At 35.9% G+C, this 8,211-nt stretch overlaps 1 pseudogene; it reads right to left on the reverse strand.

Annotated features, from left to right (window-relative positions):
* Positions 1-352: 352 nt before the first annotated feature.
* Positions 353-718, reverse strand: LOC118532932 (cytochrome c pseudogene; annotated as a pseudogene).
* Positions 719-8,211: the final 7,493 nt, after the last annotated feature.

An 8,211-nucleotide genomic window follows, 5' to 3' on the forward strand; every position in this document is an offset into this window, starting at 1 on the left:
GCTGAGTCTTGCTGTTCTATGAGACAGTGAAGGGATTTCCTCAATATTGAAATATATTAATATAACCAGTCATCTAAATCTAAGATCAGTCTCCTGCAGGTTTAGACATGACATTTACCATCTCTGTGAAAAGCTGAACATTACTAATCAATTCCAATCATATTTTTAGAAGAGGAAAACAGTGACAATGACTTGCTGAACCAGAATCACTATCAAAGTTCAAAGAGCTGATCATATTCATTTAACAACAAGCCAATCTTATTTAAATCAGGACTGTCCAAAAGAAATATTCTATCAGCCATTCTTGATCTGAATTCTGTTGTATGAGGCCAATTTAAATATGGGACACAAGTCATGAGACATTTTTGTTTTGTAATAAGTAAAACAGTGACCAATTATTACTCCTCTTAGTGGTTTTTTTGAGATAAGCTATCAAGTCTGTGCTTTCCCCTGTCTTCTTAATGCCAGTGAAGACCAGTTTTATTCCAGGGGTGTATTTCTTGGGATTCTCCAAATACCCCATCAGTGTCTCCTCTCCCCAGGTGATGCCTTTGTTCTTGTTGGCATCCAGGTAAGAAAATCCAGGGGTCTGACCTGTCTTTCACCCAAATAAACCATAGAGATTTGGCCCTATCTTGTGCTTGCCTCCCTTTTCCACGGTATGGCACTGGGCACACTTCTGGACAAAAATCTTCTTGCCCTTGTCAACATCGCCCATTTTTAAATCACTCTTTTGTTGCACGTGAAACAAAGAAGTTTGCTTGCAACCCGGATGTCCCACTCTCTCGAGAAACACCAGAACATTTTAAATTTCAATTTGAGTATTTATATAATGTATTTAGAAAAATGTCCCCTTAAATTGTAAGTGGTTTTAAAGTTGAGGAGTTGAAAAGTAGGTTCCCGATATACACAATTCCAAGAAAGAGAGAATTTAGGAATTTCCATGTGTAAATAGACTCCAAACCTAGGCAAAAAGATGAGATTGAAGATGTGCATTGACTTCCTCATTCTGTCTCTTGCCTTCCCTGCCCTACACCCCACACACTGGCCTACATACTTCTCATTCATGAAAAGTCTTCTACTCAGGACCTAATGAAGATTTAAATGTATAATAACAATCTTATTTTTCCGTGCCATCCAAATATTATTTTGATACAATAGAAAGACAAACAGGTATTAAATATTAAAAAAAAAAAAAAAAAGATGTACCATGGAAGGATTAACAAGGGCTTTTTTGTATTTGGACAGAGAACTCATGGTTTCACCTCTGTATTTCTCCACAGAGCTCATTGTCTACTTGTCCTATTTATTAGGTGCGAGCTGCAGTGTACAAACCACTTGAAACCCATAGTTGTGCTTTCTTCTTTATTACTAAAAGATGTGTGTGTAAGCATGTGTATGAGAGAGACAGACAGAGTTTGGAGAGGGTAAGAGAAGAGGAAGAGAAAAAAATGTTGAATGACTTTAACAAAATCTACCCCAACATAGTTAAATTGAAATGTCAGAAAAGTATAACATACTATAAACTATATTGTGAAGTTGTGAAAGAATAAAAAATCTATTTTGGAATAATTATTCTCTCTTCCTCCCAACATCTCTCTCTCTTTCTCCCTGTCCCCCTCTTCCTTTCTGTCTCTCTCTCTCTCTCTCTCCTACACACACACACACACACACACACACACACACCACTCACAAACTGCCATTCACAAAATGGTAGACTAGAATGCCTAGAGTAGATCTGATCATGGTGATATCTTGCTGGTGGTGTTACTGTTTCTTCGAAGTTCCTAGCAGTATCTCCCCTATCCATTGTTTCCCACAGAGCTTGATTACAACCTCTGGGAAGTTATTTATTTTTCTTTCTTTTCCTTGAAGATATCTGGAGCAAGCATAAAGGTCATGGGGCATATATCCTCCATGGGGATAGGAATTTTCCAGCCTCTTTTCTGTCCACAGAATATTGGCAGGCCAAAATTTTAAGTTAAATGATCCCAGTCTCTTTTAATCCAGGGTGGTAGCTCTTTTGGCAGTATAGTTCTGTAAAACTGTAATGGACTTTTGCAAATATTAATTTTATTACAGTAAACTGAATGTCTCATTGTTGCATCCATGATTCTTTCCCATATGCAAGTCTATCGCTAAATTAAATTATAAGTTCATTAAATCATTGGGCTTTCACATAAGAGGTACATCCTTAGTTTCTTTTCTCTGAGCCCTTTTGTCCAAATGAAAAGAATTACTGGGTGTTGCTTATTTAATTGATTTCAACAAGATTACGAAGGCTACACTCAAGTTTTTTAATCAAAAGTTAAGTTCTAATTGGCCTTTGTCACTCAAAATATGTCTCAATTTATCTCTCATGAGTTGGATATGAGATAGATGTAACATCTTTTAAAATCCTAAAGTCCCAGAATTTCTGGATTTTCTCTCTTATTTTTTAATATTTCTTGTTAAATGGCCAGTCCCTTTATACCTTATCTTTCTCTCAGAGTACTATTTTCAAATGCAAGTAATAAAGATTGAGGAAGAGAGTAGTTTGTTTTTAACATGTCCGTGCATCCATTTGCTTAATCAATTGCCTTTTAAATGCTTGCAGGTAATCATTTTACCAAATAGTTTGTCTCTGCATTTCATTCAGCCTCTAATGATAAAGTCCTTGCAGCCTAAAGCCAGACACCAAGGCAAAAACCAAACTGTTTAAAAACAGTTTTCTATTTCTGGGTACTAATTTATTAGTAAGCTTTTACTAATCTAAGCTGTGGCATTAACAGATCTGAAAGTTTCAGAATGTTAGTGGGAAAAAAAAATGTTTACTTCTTTTCTCGTTCCTTGTTAGTTACGAATGGTCTCCTTCCCTGTTCCTCCTCCTCTTTAATCCAGAGTCAGGAGTGAAAGACGCAGCACCTCTAGTAGAACCATGAATTGGCTCTTCAATTTTTTTACTCAGAATTTTCAAGTGTTACTTTCATTCAGGTTCCATTACCTCAAGTGTTGTGGACTGAACTGTGCTCTCTCCCCCCAAAATATTGAATCCTTAATTCCCAGCATGATTGTATTTTATAGATAGAGCCTTTAAGGAGGTAATTAAGGTTAATTGTCACAAATGTGGGGGCTCTAATCCACTATGACTGGTGTCCTTACAGGAAGAGAGAGAGACCAAAGAAGCACACACACATAGAAGAAAGGTGATACATGGACATAGCGAAAAGGCAGCAGTCTGCAAGCCAGAAAGAGAAGTCACATCAGAAACCAAACCTGCTGACACCTTGATTTTGGATTTCTAGCCTCCTGAACTGTGAGAAAATAAATTTCTGATGTTTTAGCCTCCCAGTCTGGGGTATTTTGTTATGGCAGCCCGAGCCGATTAATGCACCAAGTAAGTTACATGCTCAAGCCTGACAGCAGTGGGAGGAGGAAGAATATTCTTCTCCAGGAAGTCAGTGGATATTACGTGGTGTTAGGCAGAAATATATGAACCACGTTAGTAGAGAACAGCAATCATTGTGAAGAATAATGCTATCTAGTTTTTTGCTAGTTAATGGTGAAGAGAAGAGGCTGGTTCTAAACGTGGCTCTAGTTTTCATTCATTTGGTGTTTTAATTCTGACTGGCCTTTATCTGAACTAGTTTAACGGAAGTTCTAAGCCCCTAGTATCTGTGAGCTTTTTAATGTAGTAAAAATGATTGAAATAAAACAAAACAAAAAGAGGGTTTAAAAATAAAAACTAGAAAATTATACTTTTAATGATTCAAAAGCAAAATTATTAAGAACACATTTCAAATCTGTAGTTTTTAATATGGAACATTAGCTGTGAAAATGTGAATTATAGATACACCTTTGATTGGATTAATGCATGGCATCTCCAATATTAAAGAGTCTTAGATGCTGTGTTCATATTTTAATACTTAATGTGTTGTTACCTGTTCGTAAACATAGGTATGTAAATATCAGTCAGTTATGGTCCTTATCCTTCATGAAAGGTTGATCTTAAAGAAGAGAAAAGATCTTAAATTAAGAAGATTGAATAATAAAAGCAGAAACAAGAGACAGGTAAGATAGATCTTCAGAGGTGGTAAAGATGGGTATTTCAAGAAGAAAGGAATAATGAAAACTAAAGTAAATCATAATTATGCAGCCATCAAAAGGAATGAAATCTTGCCCTTTGCAATGACATGGATGGAACTGGAGGGTACTATGCTGAGCAAAATAAGTCAATCAGAGAAAGACATGTATCATATGACCTCACTGATATGAGGAACTCTTAATCTCAGGAAACAAACTGAGTGTTGCTGGAGTGGTGGAGGGTGGGAGGGATGGGGTGGCTGGGTGATGGATATTGGGAGAATATGTGCTATGGTGAGCACTGTGAATTGTGCAAGACTGTTGAATCACAGACCTGTACCCCTGAAACAAATAATACATTATATGTTAAAAAAAATCATAAGGCTTTCTTTCACTGATTTAAGCAGAAGTAATAGGGTGCTATTACCTACTCCTCCATCTTAAAAAACCTTACACTGGTTTAATTCAGTTTTACAAATACTTGGGGGTAGGAGTGAGTGGTACTTCTCTCCCCTCCACACACTTTAACTAGGGCATCAGAGTACCACCTGCTTTCTTTTTGTCCTGACCTTCCGGGCACCCTGTGGCATTGAGATGGTAGTTGGTTTAAGGCAGGGGGCATAAGGGGGCCACAAATAGTCTATATTTAGAAGGCCTAAATGGCCATATATTGCCATATATAAACGTGAGAATGTATATCTGATTATACACTTTTGCTATTTCAAAAGTTGCCTCTAGCATTGAGGGTTGTGGTTTGAAATCTTGGCATGTGAACAGAAAAGGCTTCATGAAACTATTTCAAAAGCATTGCTGAGGTTTAGTAGAAGCTCCAGATTCCTTCCGGATTCTCCAGAGGAATTGTACCTCTGTGTTTATCTGATTTCCATATTAAACTTCCTCAATTGTTTTCTTTTGAAAAAAGATATCCGTCGCTGAAATGTGTTTGAAAACCATGCATGAAACTCTTTAGCTTAACATTCCTGATTTTTGTGATCAGTTTCCTCTTCTTTCCTCCTTGTATCCATCTGAAACAACCTTGAGACATTCCCTTGATTTCATTTGAAATGTTTCCTTTGTCTAGATACTTTCTCCCACCTATAACCTCCTCACTTATATCACACCACTTATCACACTGTCCCACGTTCATTTACTTGACAGTTTGGAGAAAAAAATCCCAGGTGACCATTGAGCAGGGATGTAGGGACAAATCTGATAGTTGGGAACATGCTTCATGGATAGCAAAGAAGGTTTTAGGGTCTAGATAATAAGTAAGAAGTAAATATGTCTTCCATGGCCAATTCTCCACTAAAAGCATTTAAACCTGGATTAAATTGTGAGATATAATTGATGGTTCTAAAACCTCAGGAGCTCAGCTTTGTCTTGGCTATTACGTATATTCTGCCTGACCTTGGCCCACATGGCTAGTAGTTTCAGCCTTGATCTGTGCGGTATTTTATGATTTCAAAGCAGAGGGGCTCAGAGACTGAAAAGTGAGGCTCAGAAAAGTCAGCACAATGTGGTATTAAAAAAAAGAGGAACCTTAAAACATCAATTGATCTTTCTTCCTATCTCTAAATTGAATAGTCACTAAATTATCTCCTGTTTCTCTGCATCTAACTAGAAATAAAATTCTATGGACTGTATGGTTCTCTGACTAGAAATCTCATTAGAAATCTACAGGCAGAAATCTCTTCTTCATGTCTCTCATTTTAAGCCAGAGTTATTTCTAGCCTCAGTGAAGATAGCAAACAGCTGTTCATCTTCTTTAAGCCCTCCATACATTTCACAACAACTCGATTAAACAGTCCTTCCTGTCTCTACCTTGAGCCGATATCCGATTATATTTTATTATTATTTTAGGATTGGCATTTATCTTATGCAATTAGTCTCTTTTTCATATTAATGCCGTATGTCTCTCCACAAGGAGTTTTGTAGGTCATAACGTAAGCCAGTGCATCATGAAGATGAATTGCTACGAGTAGGGGGAAAAATAGCAAAAAGTAGGATTGACGAATAGCGAAAGAAAATGGTTAGGTCAGGTTAGCTAATGAACCAAGAAAGTGAGAAAATATATTTACAGATTTTTCCCCCCCTTACGCATCTGTAAAGTATCTTCATTAAACAACCTGGGCTCAGTAATGTGTAATAGGGAAAAAAAATGCTGAGAAATATTTTACTTTCCCTAATTATCAATTTCACCCTGGTAACCATCTACTAAAACTACAAATAAAAAAGAACATGATTTGTTTCTCCTACAGTTGGCTGAATATAGTTACATTAAAAATAAGTGCTATTGACATTAACTTCAGAAGATAAAGATCCAAAGCAGTGATTTAACCAGAAAGTGATTAAATTCTGTGGATATATACGATGGGTTCTGTATCTGAAAGATTTTTATATTGACTCTTGTTATGGACCTTGTTCTAAAAGCTCCCTAAATAAATCGCTAACCATAATCTAAGGCAATGGGTAATGGAGATGCTCCTTTTATAGCTCAAGGGTAAAATATTTGTTTAAGAAATAGGTGTGCTAGACTTCCCTGAGACTCTTTTTCCATAATTAATGAGTTGATTAATTATATGTGTACTATGAACGATGGTGTCTGGATAATGATTACTGACCCATATGCAACTCCCAAACCACAGCGAACTTCAAAAATTCAATTACAAGGTCCAGATGCTGTATATTGCATATGTAAACTGTTTCGGGAAGGAAGATTGCATATTAATAACATCGTCTATGTGGGTTATCTCTGCAGCCTAGTGACTATTTTGCAAAAAAGTTCTTGGAAAAAGCAAAAGGTATACAAAAACTGAACTGTTTCAGGTTTATTTCAGTCTTCAGGTACATTATGGCTTCACTCATATTACCATTAGTATTTTATTTTGATTATTGAAATTATCAATTATAAAAATTGATACTTTTGTTGGAGATTTCTGATTTGATTAATATCTTTCAAAGGTAAAAAAACATGCATTCTTGACATCCTAGAAATATTGTGTCATTTTTATGTGCCTAAACTGACTTCCTTCTGATTCTGTAGAGTCCAGAATGGTAACTGGTATTTCTTAGAAAAATGCAAAAGCCAACCCTTTATTAAAAAAAAAAATTACAAAACCAAAAACATTCATATCCATTAACTGACATGTACACAAATTACTTTTTTAAACACTGAAATTTAGTAAGTTTTATTATTCATAGTTTTTCATTCAATTTAACCATTTACCTATTACATTTACCGAGTATCTGCTAAGATCCAGGGTCTGCACTAAGTATCTCACATACAAAGTAAAGCTGCATGCCCTACTTGCACTCAAGGAGACAGTTCTACAAATGATATAGCTAATGAAGAGTCACAGTGGAGCTTACAAAATGTATAGAATGCAGGGCCCTATCCACAGAGATTCTGATTAAATTATATTGAGACAATCCTGGCAATGGGTATGATCACTGTCTGATGATTTTCATGTAATAGTGTCTTAAACATATTTTGAGATAAACCTGCCCAAAGAATAGAGAAATACTTGAACCCTGATGTAGACCCAGCCATCCTTCTTCATGTGGTTACAGAGAGAGAAACACACACATGAGGGGAAACTATCAAAAACAAGTTCACCTCTCCTTTTTTATCCTTTTTTCTCTTCTACTTCAGCTCACATCTAATCTTCTTCCTTTCTAAGGTTCCCTGTTGTTAGCCAAGGGAGTAAGATATTTAGGGTTCCATCCTAGACCAAATGAATAGGGCCTCTAAGAAAAGCAAAGATCTAAGATCTGCTTTTTATTCTTTTATTTTCCTATTTCTTTCTTGCTTTTATTAATCTGTGATTGGAGAAGCACTGGTCTTATAAAAGAACCTGGCTTGGAATTTTCATAGTGACATGACCTTAGGCAAATCAGTTAAACTTTTTGAGTTTGGGTTTGTTTTTCATCTGTATAAATGGGATTTTCATTAAAGATTCCCTAAGGTTTTTCCAGCTCTAATATTTTGTTGTTGATTTTAATTTTATTCAGCTTTATTCATGTTCATTCTGATGCAGATTCCTTTTACAGGAATCCCTTTAAACAAAACCTTGAGTTCTTTTTTTTGTTGCTGGTTTTTTTTGGGTTTTTTTTGGATCTTTGATAACTTATTTTTTACATTTATTGTCC

Source organism: Halichoerus grypus, chromosome 3, assembly GCF_964656455.1.
Source record: "Halichoerus grypus chromosome 3, mHalGry1.hap1.1, whole genome shotgun sequence".
Classification (NCBI taxonomy): Eukaryota; Metazoa; Chordata; class Mammalia; order Carnivora; family Phocidae; genus Halichoerus; species Halichoerus grypus.